The following is an 11,506-nucleotide window of genomic DNA, read 5'->3' as shown; positions in this document are numbered from 1 at the left end:
CACTGTCTCCTCTCCACCAATCAGCTGGTGTGTGGTGTGCGGTCTGGCGCAAAATGGCTGCCGTTGCGTCATCCAGGTGGATGCTGCACACTGGTGGTGGATGAGGAGATTCTCCCCCATTGTGTAAAGCACATTGAGTGCCGAGAAAAGCGCTATATAAATGTAAGGAATAATTAGACCTCAGTTCACCTCTGTAATATGCATATGTATCTTTTTCAGTTATATACAGAAACTTACTTCTGTGTAGCTTTAAATAAATAAAGCTTCCATATTTCAGTGGCTATGTATAGTTACAGTTGCACACACCCATTGCTTTCTTTGGAGGCCTGTAAGTGAAGAGCCTTGACATGGAATGCGTTTCTGTAACCGGACCTGAGCACTTCTAACCCTTGACTTCTGACCCTCCGGTTGTCCCCACAGTCCAAAGACATGCAGGTATAGGTGAATTGAATGAGCTACATTTGCTATAGTGTGTGTGAATTCAAGAGTGTATGAGTGTTTCCCATTGTTGGGTTACGGCTAGAAGGGCATCTGTTGTGTAAAACATATGTTGGAGAAGTTGGCGATTTGTTCCGGTTACAGTTTTTAATCCATTCAGTTAATCTACTCTTGTGAAAGCACTTTTTGCTTAGCTTTGCATAAATCATTACATTGGATAGACCATTAGCATCTCACTCAAAAATCACCAAAGAGTTTGGATAATTTTTCGATTTCAGGCTAGAATATTCACTGGGTACATTGTGCATTAAGACAGATGGAAAATGAAAAGTTGACATTTTCTAGGCTCATATGACTAACTATACTCTTATTATTGCTTAATAATTAAAAAGACCTTTGTTGCTGTACCATGGCTACAGCATGCACAATGATATTACGCAACACATTAAATAGTCCCCAGAGAGTCTTATGCACACTATGAGCGACTCGCAGTGGCGCCATGCGACCGCTCATTTCAACGTTGAGTAAGCAACTTCTGACAACCTTTGTCTATGAGTAACAGCAACTGTTGGCGACCAGGTGGGCTTGTCAAGCTATGCTACAAAGTTCAACTTTATGCAAATTAAGTTTGATTTTCTTGAGCGACAGCCAATAGGAGCATCAGCAAAGCTCACATGATCCTCTCTCAGCTTGCTCAGAGGCTGGTTGTATTCCTGCTGTATAGACCAAGAACAAACGTTTGCAGCATGCCACCACTTTCCAGAGAGAAAGTCGCTGCTAGTCTGAATGAGGCACTACTTGCACCACCAGTTCGTATTTGCACTGCAAAAAAAATACTGTAAAATTTACAGTATTACTGGCAATTTTGTTTGTCAGTAATACTGACAAATTTAAGTGCACTGTAACTACTGTAAAACTCAAAGTTAAAAGGTAACTGAAACAATTTGAGGAAACTCATTGCAAAACCATTCAAGTTCAAAAACTGAGTTCCTAATGAGTTTTGTTAACTTAATCCAGGAGTAAACAGCAATTTGAGCACAGTAAAACCCAATAAATGAAGAACTCAAACCAACTCAAACCTTATAAGTTAAGGCAACTCAAACTGTTTCTGGAAACCGATTGCCACAAACCATTTGAGTTAAACTAATTTGAGTATTGTGAACTTACTCCATTTAAGTTAAAGTAATAGGGTCTTTAATCAACTCACTACCTTAAACAGTTTAAAACTCTTTTCAAATGAGGAGAATTAACTTTCAGTAAACTGAGTTAACTACACTTATTTCATTTGATAAAGTTGACTTTTGGGTTTAACAGTGTACAAACTACAGCAATTGTAATTTAATTTAAAGTGAACCAAAATTGCCAGTAAAACTTTAAAATTTTACAGCATTTAATTTTTTACAACGTGTAATATCATGGTACAGCATTAACAGAATAGTTCTTAGTTATATAGACATAGAAATTTTAAACTTTTAATTTTCTGTCAGTTTCACACAATGTAACTTCCGAAGTGTCAGGCTTAGAACAAAACAATTATTGAAACTCTTTTTGAGTGAGATTGTAACAGGGAGACTGAGAAGGAGGGATCCATTTTGCAGTATTTATTAATCACAATCAAGCACAAAAATCCAATACGCACAACAGTGCGAACACACATCAACAGTAATCAATCAAGGTCGTAGGGCTGGCGGCTGACAGACACAGAGAGATTTACCAGGCTTAGATCAGTGGCAGGCAGCGTGGTTCAGAGTCCTTATAGCAGGCGTGGGTCTAGGGCAGGCAGCGTGGTTCAGAATCCGTGTATCAAGCAAGGGTCGTGGGCAGGCAGAAAGCAACTCAGAGTCAGGAACAGTCCGGGGTTATGCACAAGAGATCAGGCAGGAAATAACACTCAGAAATGCTGGCCGGGGCTAAACAAGACTTCGCAATGAACAGTGGTTTGAGTATGGCTCATATAGGTGGCGTGGGTCATTACCGTGATTCAGTTCAGGTGTTTGCACAATCAGTGTATGTGGATGATGTAATGCTAAAAGTCCGGGGATGGCGGCCTCTGCTGGCCAGCAAGGGGAATGACTGGGACCGAGTCGGTGACAGAGATGCTAATAATTTAATCAAATTCAATGTGATTTATGCTAAGCTAAGCTAAAATTGTCAGCTAAAAGGATTTAATAATGGTAAAATTCAACTGATTATACATTTTTGAAAAAAGTGCAGCGTTCCTTTAATGACTGGCTGGTGCAGCACAACTTTTAGGCTCAGATAAGCTCCTGGAAACAAGGGTAGTGTTTGAAACTTATAGGCACCAAACTTATTCCCTATCAGGATGTGACTGATGGTAGCATTTGCATGCTGAAGCAACTCATTAGTCAGATTTTGGACACACTCATGCTAACAATGCTAATAATGTACAACAAAGTAGGGCTTTGGTGATAACCGAGTGTATATTTCATACTGACTTCAAAAGTGGATGAATTTGGTCAAAAATGTAAATGTATGCAAAGAATGGCCACCAAATACACAGTTACGTTTGCCATATAATTTTGTTCCTGTCAAAATTAGCCTATTTGTCCTGTATCCAACACACCACACAGTAGGAGAACTGATTGCTTACTTACTGTGTAATCTTCCCAAACCCTATATGTGGCTTTGATGAAATCCTGTGAAATTTAAATTATTTTAACAATACTTCTCAAGTAGTGTTAGCAAGCATTTTCTTCACAGTATCTACTTTGATATTTTCTTCTGAAGAAAGTCCTACTTCTATTAGTTTGGCTGGAATAATTATTAAATATATATATTGTTCAAAAATATTATTAATCACAACAAAATTACAAAATGATTTGAACTTAATCTAACAGGAGAAAAGGAGCTTTAAAGCATAATTCACAAGTTGCATACATTATTAAGCACAGTATTTAAAAAAAAACTTTAAATGAGAATTTTGAAAAAGGCTGATCCTATATAAAAGAGGACAGGGTAAAGCAGAGAATCTCAAAGGGGAATCGCTTCAACACTGCAGCTGGAATTGCTCAAATTGTCTTAGTACACAGTATCTCCAGAGAATTTACCATTAAGGCTCAGTCTGCACTGGACAAACTGTATAAATATCAGATGAGGCCTGCTGATTGAGAACTGCTGACTGGAATAAAGTAAATAGGGATTATCATCTCCACCTCAATCACTGCATTATAGTCAGGCTCATTTGGTTTTTGGCTTCCCAAACGCAATTAATCATACACAACACTAATGATCCTATTCTAAGTATGTCAATAGATTATTGTCATCACATTTCTCATCTCACCTTGTACAAGCATAAAATTGTTATCAGAAAAAGTGTCAAATCTGCAAGTCTGCACTCAAAAACAATGTCCAGCCATCCATTTCCATTAGAGGAAGCTTTCTCCACTCTGGTTGTATCTGATGCGATTTCAACAAACATTCAGCTCGGTTGTCATCATTTATCCTGTAGAAACTGTTATATGAGTTTAATATGATACATGTAAATTGTCATTTTTACAATATTTTGAAATGTAAATTGCATTTATACCATGTAATATGTGTGTCTGTGTGTGAAATCCAAATATAAAAATGTACGCCATATGTATATATTTCTATGTCTCACATATCATATTTCTGTCTACCTTGTCTATGCCCACTTAGACATTCATTTCAACATTTTGTCCTCATCATTTTATATTTATTTAGTCTTCTTTGTGGCCTCTTCCTTTTATACTTAACAAAATACTAAATGTAAATGTCTGTTTGAATTTGAATTCTGTATGGTCATGTCTGATGCTGTCTGTTCTTGCTTCATTTAGAATCAGGACCAAAAATAATGCAGTAATATGAATAAATAAAATAGTGTTTAATTTTCTTAAGCAGCAGTATTGCACCTCTCAGAGCAGATCTCATTAGGGAGAAAGCTGAGATCCTGCAGTTAAGCTGCAGATCAGCTGCACTCTGCAAAGCATTACCTGTTATGGATTTGTTTTATTAAAAATGAATGAAAAAATTGAAGCAAGGGTAATTTGGGTTCAGTACTGTTGGTTTATGCAAAGTGGAACAAACTATGTATATATAACATAAACAGAGCCCATGGGGGTTATACATAGACTGTAAAATATATACATACAGTACTTAATTAACATACATACAGTACTTAATTGAATCACAAATTAAGCTATAAATTAATCTGGATTTTTTAATGCAATGCCAGGGTCTATATAATAGCCCATATTTTTCTTGCATGTTATTTTTGTTTGTTAATTTATTGAAAGGTGTGTTGATGACACTATTAATTCAATTCCATTAGTTCTAAATAGTTAATTAACTAACAAGGAGCAATAATTTTGTTAGACTTAATAATAATAATAGTAAAAATAATTAATAATAATAACAATAACTATTAATATTACATTTATTTATTTATTTATTTATTATTACTTTAGCATTTTCATAAAAGTGCAACTGCTCATTATTATTTCATGTCAAATCCGACCCATTAAATATACTAACAGATACAGCTTTTTATATTATTAAAGTGTCAGTAAATGTTGATATTCACTAAAGTTAAAAATTGTATTATAATTTATTTGGGGGGTCCTAAGAACTAACATTATAACGAATGCTAAGAAATTGAGCTTTATTATAAAGTATTGCATATTTAAATTTAAGAAATGTACAAAATTTAAATACCAAATGATCAATTATATTTAAAAAAATTTCCATTAATCAATCCCATTTCTGGACCACCTAATCAATGACAGCCAAAGGCTGCACATTTTGGTTAATTTATTGTGTATACTGACATCTAGTGGACATTTTGTTGTGGTGTCAAAAATGTAAGCAACGAAAGGCAATTTATGAGTTTAAATAGTGCAGTTAGAATTACTAATTACACAATTCAGTAGGCTTATTTAAATTACCTCCTTCTTTAGTTCGTCTACTATGTCTGAAGAGTAAGTCCATACTTACTAAAGTAACAGTTTAAAGTACTAATTCTCACTATTAACCTGTGGCTAGCCGCCTATTTGTATTTTAAGTACATGTTTTGCTTGATCTTATTCTACATCCCTAAACTAATACCTAACGCCTACACTACATTAATAACTATTAATAAGCAGCAAATGATACGTTTACTGAGTTAAAATCTTAGTTTGTTAATTCACTAAATCTGAAATAGCCTACTTTTGAAAGAAATCCTTAAAACTGTTTGCATAAGTAAAATTCAAGTAAATCTTACTAACCAATAACTATAACTTGTCAATATTATGTACAATTTATTTGACGTTTTAACCTAACAATCCTAAATAAATTAAGCAAAAGTTAATTGATATTTTTAATTATGAATCTAAAATTATTTAAATTAATCAAGCTGCTAAAGTTTAGTTCTTTTTAGAAACAAACTTTGATTTATATTGCATTAATTAAATATTATTAATAACAATTTGATCAACTTATGATAAACAGCTGTGACATTATTATTTATTTAAAATAATATTTCTAGGTTTATTTACGATTATAAATACTTCAATACTAATATTTAACTAGTTTTACCGAGTTCATATATGAAGTAAATGTGTAAATATTTAAAATTTTACACAAGAAACGCTAGTGTGACTACATTTAATTACTTCAATATTACAGTAATCCCTACATTGTAATATATATATATATATATATATATATATATATATATATATATATATATATATATATATATATATATATATATATATATATATGCACCATTAATAGTGCTCATATAATTTATCAAACAGATTAAGTGAAATATATATGTTTGGCAAGCAAAAAACGAGTATACGAATGCGCGTGATTGACAGCCGTTGGCGTTTTAGAGCAGATTCAAATTCAAGCGCCAACGGAACACAACACATTCAGTGCTAGCTGCCTCAAGAGATCCGACGAGACGGAGTTTCTTTCAATAAAGTTATGGTGAGTACTGAATTCTGTATTTATCGAATCTTTTTATGTTTAACCACGAGCAAATGGCAGTAATTTCGACATAAAAACAATCAGCATAAGTATTATGTTAGCTTGCCGCCTCCGATAGATGTTACGTTACATTAACGTTAGTTGCAGAAAAACCAAAGCCTATTGAATGACACACTAATCTCTCCGGGTACTTAGAGTTACTACTTATTGTTCGATTTTTACTTTATGACGGTTAATTGTTATTTCAAACTGATGAGATAAAAGAAACGTAAGTTATCTGTTATGACATGTTTCTTTTTAACCGTAAAGGGAAGCCGCCGTTGCTGGGCGAGGCGAAAATAAACCGCGATGACTTTTACAGTAACTGTTAAGTACTCTTTGAACTACTGAGTATGTTTATTACAGACAGTCTCAAAAACTGCTAGCTATAAAATGTATTTTTTGTGTAGTAAAAAAGCTACCTATCCATTTCAGTAGTAGATTTGAGATAATGCTAGCCACGCCTCCGGAAATTATTACCAGATTAATGTTACCAGAGACAACCTTATAACACTAGGTTGTGGGATTCGCCACTTAGAAAACTTTATAGTAACGTTACTTTATTAATTAATTAATAGTTTCCCCAAAGCTATAACTTTGGAACGAAGTTATACTCATCCTGAATATTAAAAGTAGCTTGATAAACAATATAGGGACCGTGTCACAAATTGTCATTGTTCAAAAATAAACTAATGTGTGAATATAAAACCAACTTTTCCTCAGTAAACAGGCTAGGTGGAATACTATTTACTTATGCTTTATTATTAAACTAAGTAGAAATCTGAAAAGGATGTGCTAAAACAGAAATAACTTGTCATCTTTTTACATTACAAGACAACGACTGACACTAACTTGTTTTCATCATAACTTCTCACTGCTTCTCCCAGAGCTTGTGTTTAAATGCTTAGGTCTATTTAACTTTGATTACGTTACATTATCGATGCTGTAAAAGGCATCTTATGAAATCAATCCTTCACTAGAAGATTTCAGTGGCTGAACAACTCGTCAGTGCATATTGCTCATTTGTTAAAAAAAAAACCCACTGTACTTAAGCTTTGGGTGACTAAAATAGTTTTAAAAAATACCTTTCTTAAATAAATACTTCAGCCATGGTGTTATCCTTCAGATTGTGGTTTTGAACTGCATTCAAGCATGCAAAAGTTTTGATTCAGCATTTTTGGCAAACGTTCTATCAAAAACTATTTTTTATAGATACAAAGCCATGATTTGGTCTTTCAGAAGAAAATTCATGTTGATGCTGAATTTCCATGTCACTGTCTCTGTCAGCTGCAGGTCACCACTGCACGTGAATGCACAACTGATGGATCTCTCTGCATGAACAAGGTGCGCAGATAAACAAATCTATATTTGTTGATAGACAGTTTGGGCTTTCTATCGTAATTTTTAGCCCAAACTTTTTAATTAAACCCATTTTTTAGTCTCATTCCTTACCCAGAATACAAAAAAAACATATAAATACATTTAGATAATTTACTTAAATCTGTACTATTGGAATGTGAAAAGACTTAACCAGCACAACAAAAAAGTTTCTGAAGACAATCCCATACTGCACCTTTAAGGCTTCCAATTCTTATTTCTACTGTAACGTTAGAATTATACATTTATTTTAAAATGAAATATTGTGTAAAGCACAACTTTGCCTTATTTTCAACTTGAAAACATTCAACATTGATTTATAGTTATTCTTCAATGGATAGTTCACCCAAAAATTAAAATTTACTCAGGCCTATGTGGTTTCAAACCTTTATAAGTTTCTTTCTTTTGTTGAACTCAAAAGAAAATATTTTGAAGCTGGAAACCTTTAACCACTGAGTTCCATTGTAGAAAAAAACAAATACTATGGATGTCAATGGTTACATGTTTCCAACTTTCTTCAGAACATCTTTTTTGTTCAACAAAAGTAAGAAAAACAGGTTTGTAACAAATGAAGAGAGAGTAAATTATGACAATTTTCAGTTTTGTGTTAAACAAAAGCCTGTTTTTTGTCTTCTGACTTTAGACATTTGCTTACTATCTAGTTGTTCAAACTTGTAGAAGTTGTCTGTTGTTAAACACATAATATCATATTTTGAAGAATTTTGTGCAATCTTTTGCGTAACATTTACAAAGTATGGAAAGTAAATTACTGATACCATAATAATAATTATGTAAACAACCACATTCTTCCTTAAAAGCACTTAATAACATTTTGTGACCCAAAATTATATTGATGTAAGAAGACATTTTTATATATTTAAACTTAGTATTGACACGTCATTTTATATTTTTAACACACAGGGTCATTGGAAAACCACACAACTACAACGAAGATGGGAATTCTTGAAACAGTAAGCAGCAGCCACTTAATAACAGCCCTGTCAACTGTGCTGAATGTCTGCTGTCCTGGAAGAGGAGATGGTGCTCGACAGCTTTATGCTTTTGGATTATTGTATCCAAAAGTTCCTCTTGAAGATTTTTTTCATTTGTGTCAACTGGGTTAAGTAATCCATTGTTAAGATTTGATGGTGTTTTTTATGCTTTTTGGTGGGACACAAAATGCTAGACTGGGACAGTGACAGATTGTGGCCTAAACCCAGCCATGGTCCAGAACCTCAACCAGATCTATTCATTCTGCTGGGTTTCTCTGCAGGCAGGAGCGGATCAGGCTGCAACACTTCTGCTCATTTACATCTATTCTAAACTGTAAGACAGATTTGATAACTTGTCCTGCATAATCTGCACAGCTAAATCTAGATAATTCTATGTAGTCTGCAGTCCGGTTTCTTTCTTCTCTTTTGTTAGAGAATTAAAGAATTTGACGTTGTTGTGTTGAAGATCTTAGTCAGACAAGCCAGACTTGGACCAAATGTTGAAGTTGATGAGATTGTGGTCATGGGTGTCATGAAATCCCACACACACAAGTGAAAACAGCAGCACACCTAGCAAATATACTATGGCCAGCTCCACATATTTTCCCATAGATTTAAATTTGGGTACATTAGTGTTCCTGTGAGAAGATGCTTTACAATTAAAATAATGCTCATAATGTTAACAGTAAAAAAGTCAAAATCTACAACCTGGTTATAGCCTATAACCTAGTTTTATGTTATATTTAATGTTAATTGCACCAGTTGTTAAGTAGTTGTGCGAATGATAGTGTGAACAATTAGTTGTTCATCATGCGACTTTCTCATCACCACATACATTTGGTTGTGTTTTTGTAACTATAACAAAGTTTTCAATGTAGAAACTTAATAATCTGAGCGATCTGAATTATAATTATTTAGTGCATACCCATAAAGGTTGTATATTCTGCACTCTGAAGGAGATCACCACAGCCAAAGTCAATAAGCTTGACTTCTAGTGTGTCCCTGTTGATAAGGAGGTTCTCCTGTTTAATATCTCGGTGGAAAACACCTTTGCAGCTCATGTATGTGGCTGTTATTGCCTGCCACATTACAATCCGTGCCAGTTCTTTATCAAGTCTCTCTGTGGCTCTGGACGAAAACGAAGAGGTCCTCGCAGGGATCAGACCGCTCCAGCACCATGATGTAATAGTTCCCCTTATCATTCCAGTCCAGCAGCTGGATAATTTGAAAGACTCTGGTGTTTTCATTGTCTAGAATCAATAGAGCGGCCTCCATCAGGAGACAACATCAGACCATGGCTAAGAGAAAGACAGTTTTGATGATGGTTAATGAAGTTTATATTGTCAAATAGGGCTGGGCGATATGGCAAAAAAAAAAAGGATTATTTTTTTATATTGGTCTATATTAATAGTTATCACAATAAATGTCAAATCTTTATATGTCAATTTTAAAGGCTTTTCAGCATAAAAATCTCTGTGCGGCTGATTTGGATTTTGTGAAATGTTTTAGCTGTCTGACAATGCAAACAAAAAACAACAACCAAAGACATTACCCTACAAGTAGTTGTATATTGTTCAACATCAGAACAAATATAAAGCCGGTTTGTAACAAGTAAAAGGTAACAGAATTGTCAGTTTTTGGATGAACTGTCCTTTAAATGGTGAGAATGGTGAATTTAAGGTGAAATATCCTTTAATAAATTTTATTTAGGAATGCTAACGATTACTGAATGATTGATTGATTGTCAATTACCCTTTAATCAACAGACCTTATCAATGACTGATTAAGCATGGACATTTAAAGGTTAAGTTATGCTTTGTGCTGTGAGATGCATCCAGGCATTACATAATCGTGTGTAGTTTACCTTATCTTATGGAGTCACCCTTTTGACATTGCATACTGCGGGATGCATAAAACCCTGATATGTGCAGATCTTGTCTCACACTTCCGACTTCATTCTTCTGAGGTAATCTAAGAATACTTTCAGTGCTGTGAATAGTTTGTAAAGACTGTACTGGCTCATTCATACCGCTTGATTAAAGAAATTAAACTGAAACCATGAAAACAGATAAATAAATTATTTTGACGCTGAAGCATAAAATGACCTTGTTTTGAAGAGCTTCATTTCAGATGTAATTCGTTCTTGTTTATTTTGTAGATAATTGACCTACAAAAGTAAATTAAAATACAAATTATACAAAATGATTCTTTTTTTTCAAAAAGATACAATTTCAAAGAAAAAAATGTTTTTGTTTGTGTCTGTCTTGCATAAATGTTCAGGTGGATGATGTTTTACTCTGAAAAATAAGGATTTAATTATTGATCCGTTTTTGTGTCACAAACATTCGTCATATATTTGCATTGTTTTAAAGATTATGTCTTGAGCATCTGATTTCTCCTTGCTGTTGATGTTCTTTCATTTTATCCATCTCATTCGGGGCGAGTTAAGGTGAGGGGCTGTTAAATAAGTTAATATGCAGTTGAAGTCAGAATTATTAGCCCCCCTTTGAATTTTTCCTTTTTTTATATATATATATATATATATTTCCCAAATGATGTTTAACAGAGCAAGGAGATTTTCAAAGTATCTTTGATAATATTTTTTTTTCTGGAGAAAGTCCTATTTGCTTTATATTGGCTAGAATAAAAGCAGTTTTTTTTAAAAACATTTTAAGAACAAAATTATTAGCCCCTTTTAGCTAACT

At 33.7% G+C, this 11,506-nt stretch overlaps 1 long non-coding RNA gene across 1 annotated transcript; it reads left to right on the top strand.

Annotated features, from left to right (window-relative positions):
* Positions 1–6,296: 6,296 nt before the first annotated feature.
* Positions 6,297–11,003, top strand: LOC108190407 (uncharacterized). The gene is made up of 3 exons (XR_001799606.4): positions 6,297–6,393; positions 7,720–7,776; positions 8,731–11,003. It is a non-coding gene; the product is annotated as an uncharacterized lncRNA (long non-coding RNA).
* The last annotated feature ends 503 nt before the right edge of the window (positions 11,004–11,506 follow it).

This window comes from Danio rerio, chromosome 6, assembly GCF_049306965.1.
Source record: "Danio rerio strain Tuebingen ecotype United States chromosome 6, GRCz12tu, whole genome shotgun sequence".
Taxonomy (NCBI): Eukaryota; Metazoa; Chordata; class Actinopteri; order Cypriniformes; family Danionidae; genus Danio; species Danio rerio.
This window is presented reverse-complemented; position numbering and strand designations above follow the sequence as displayed.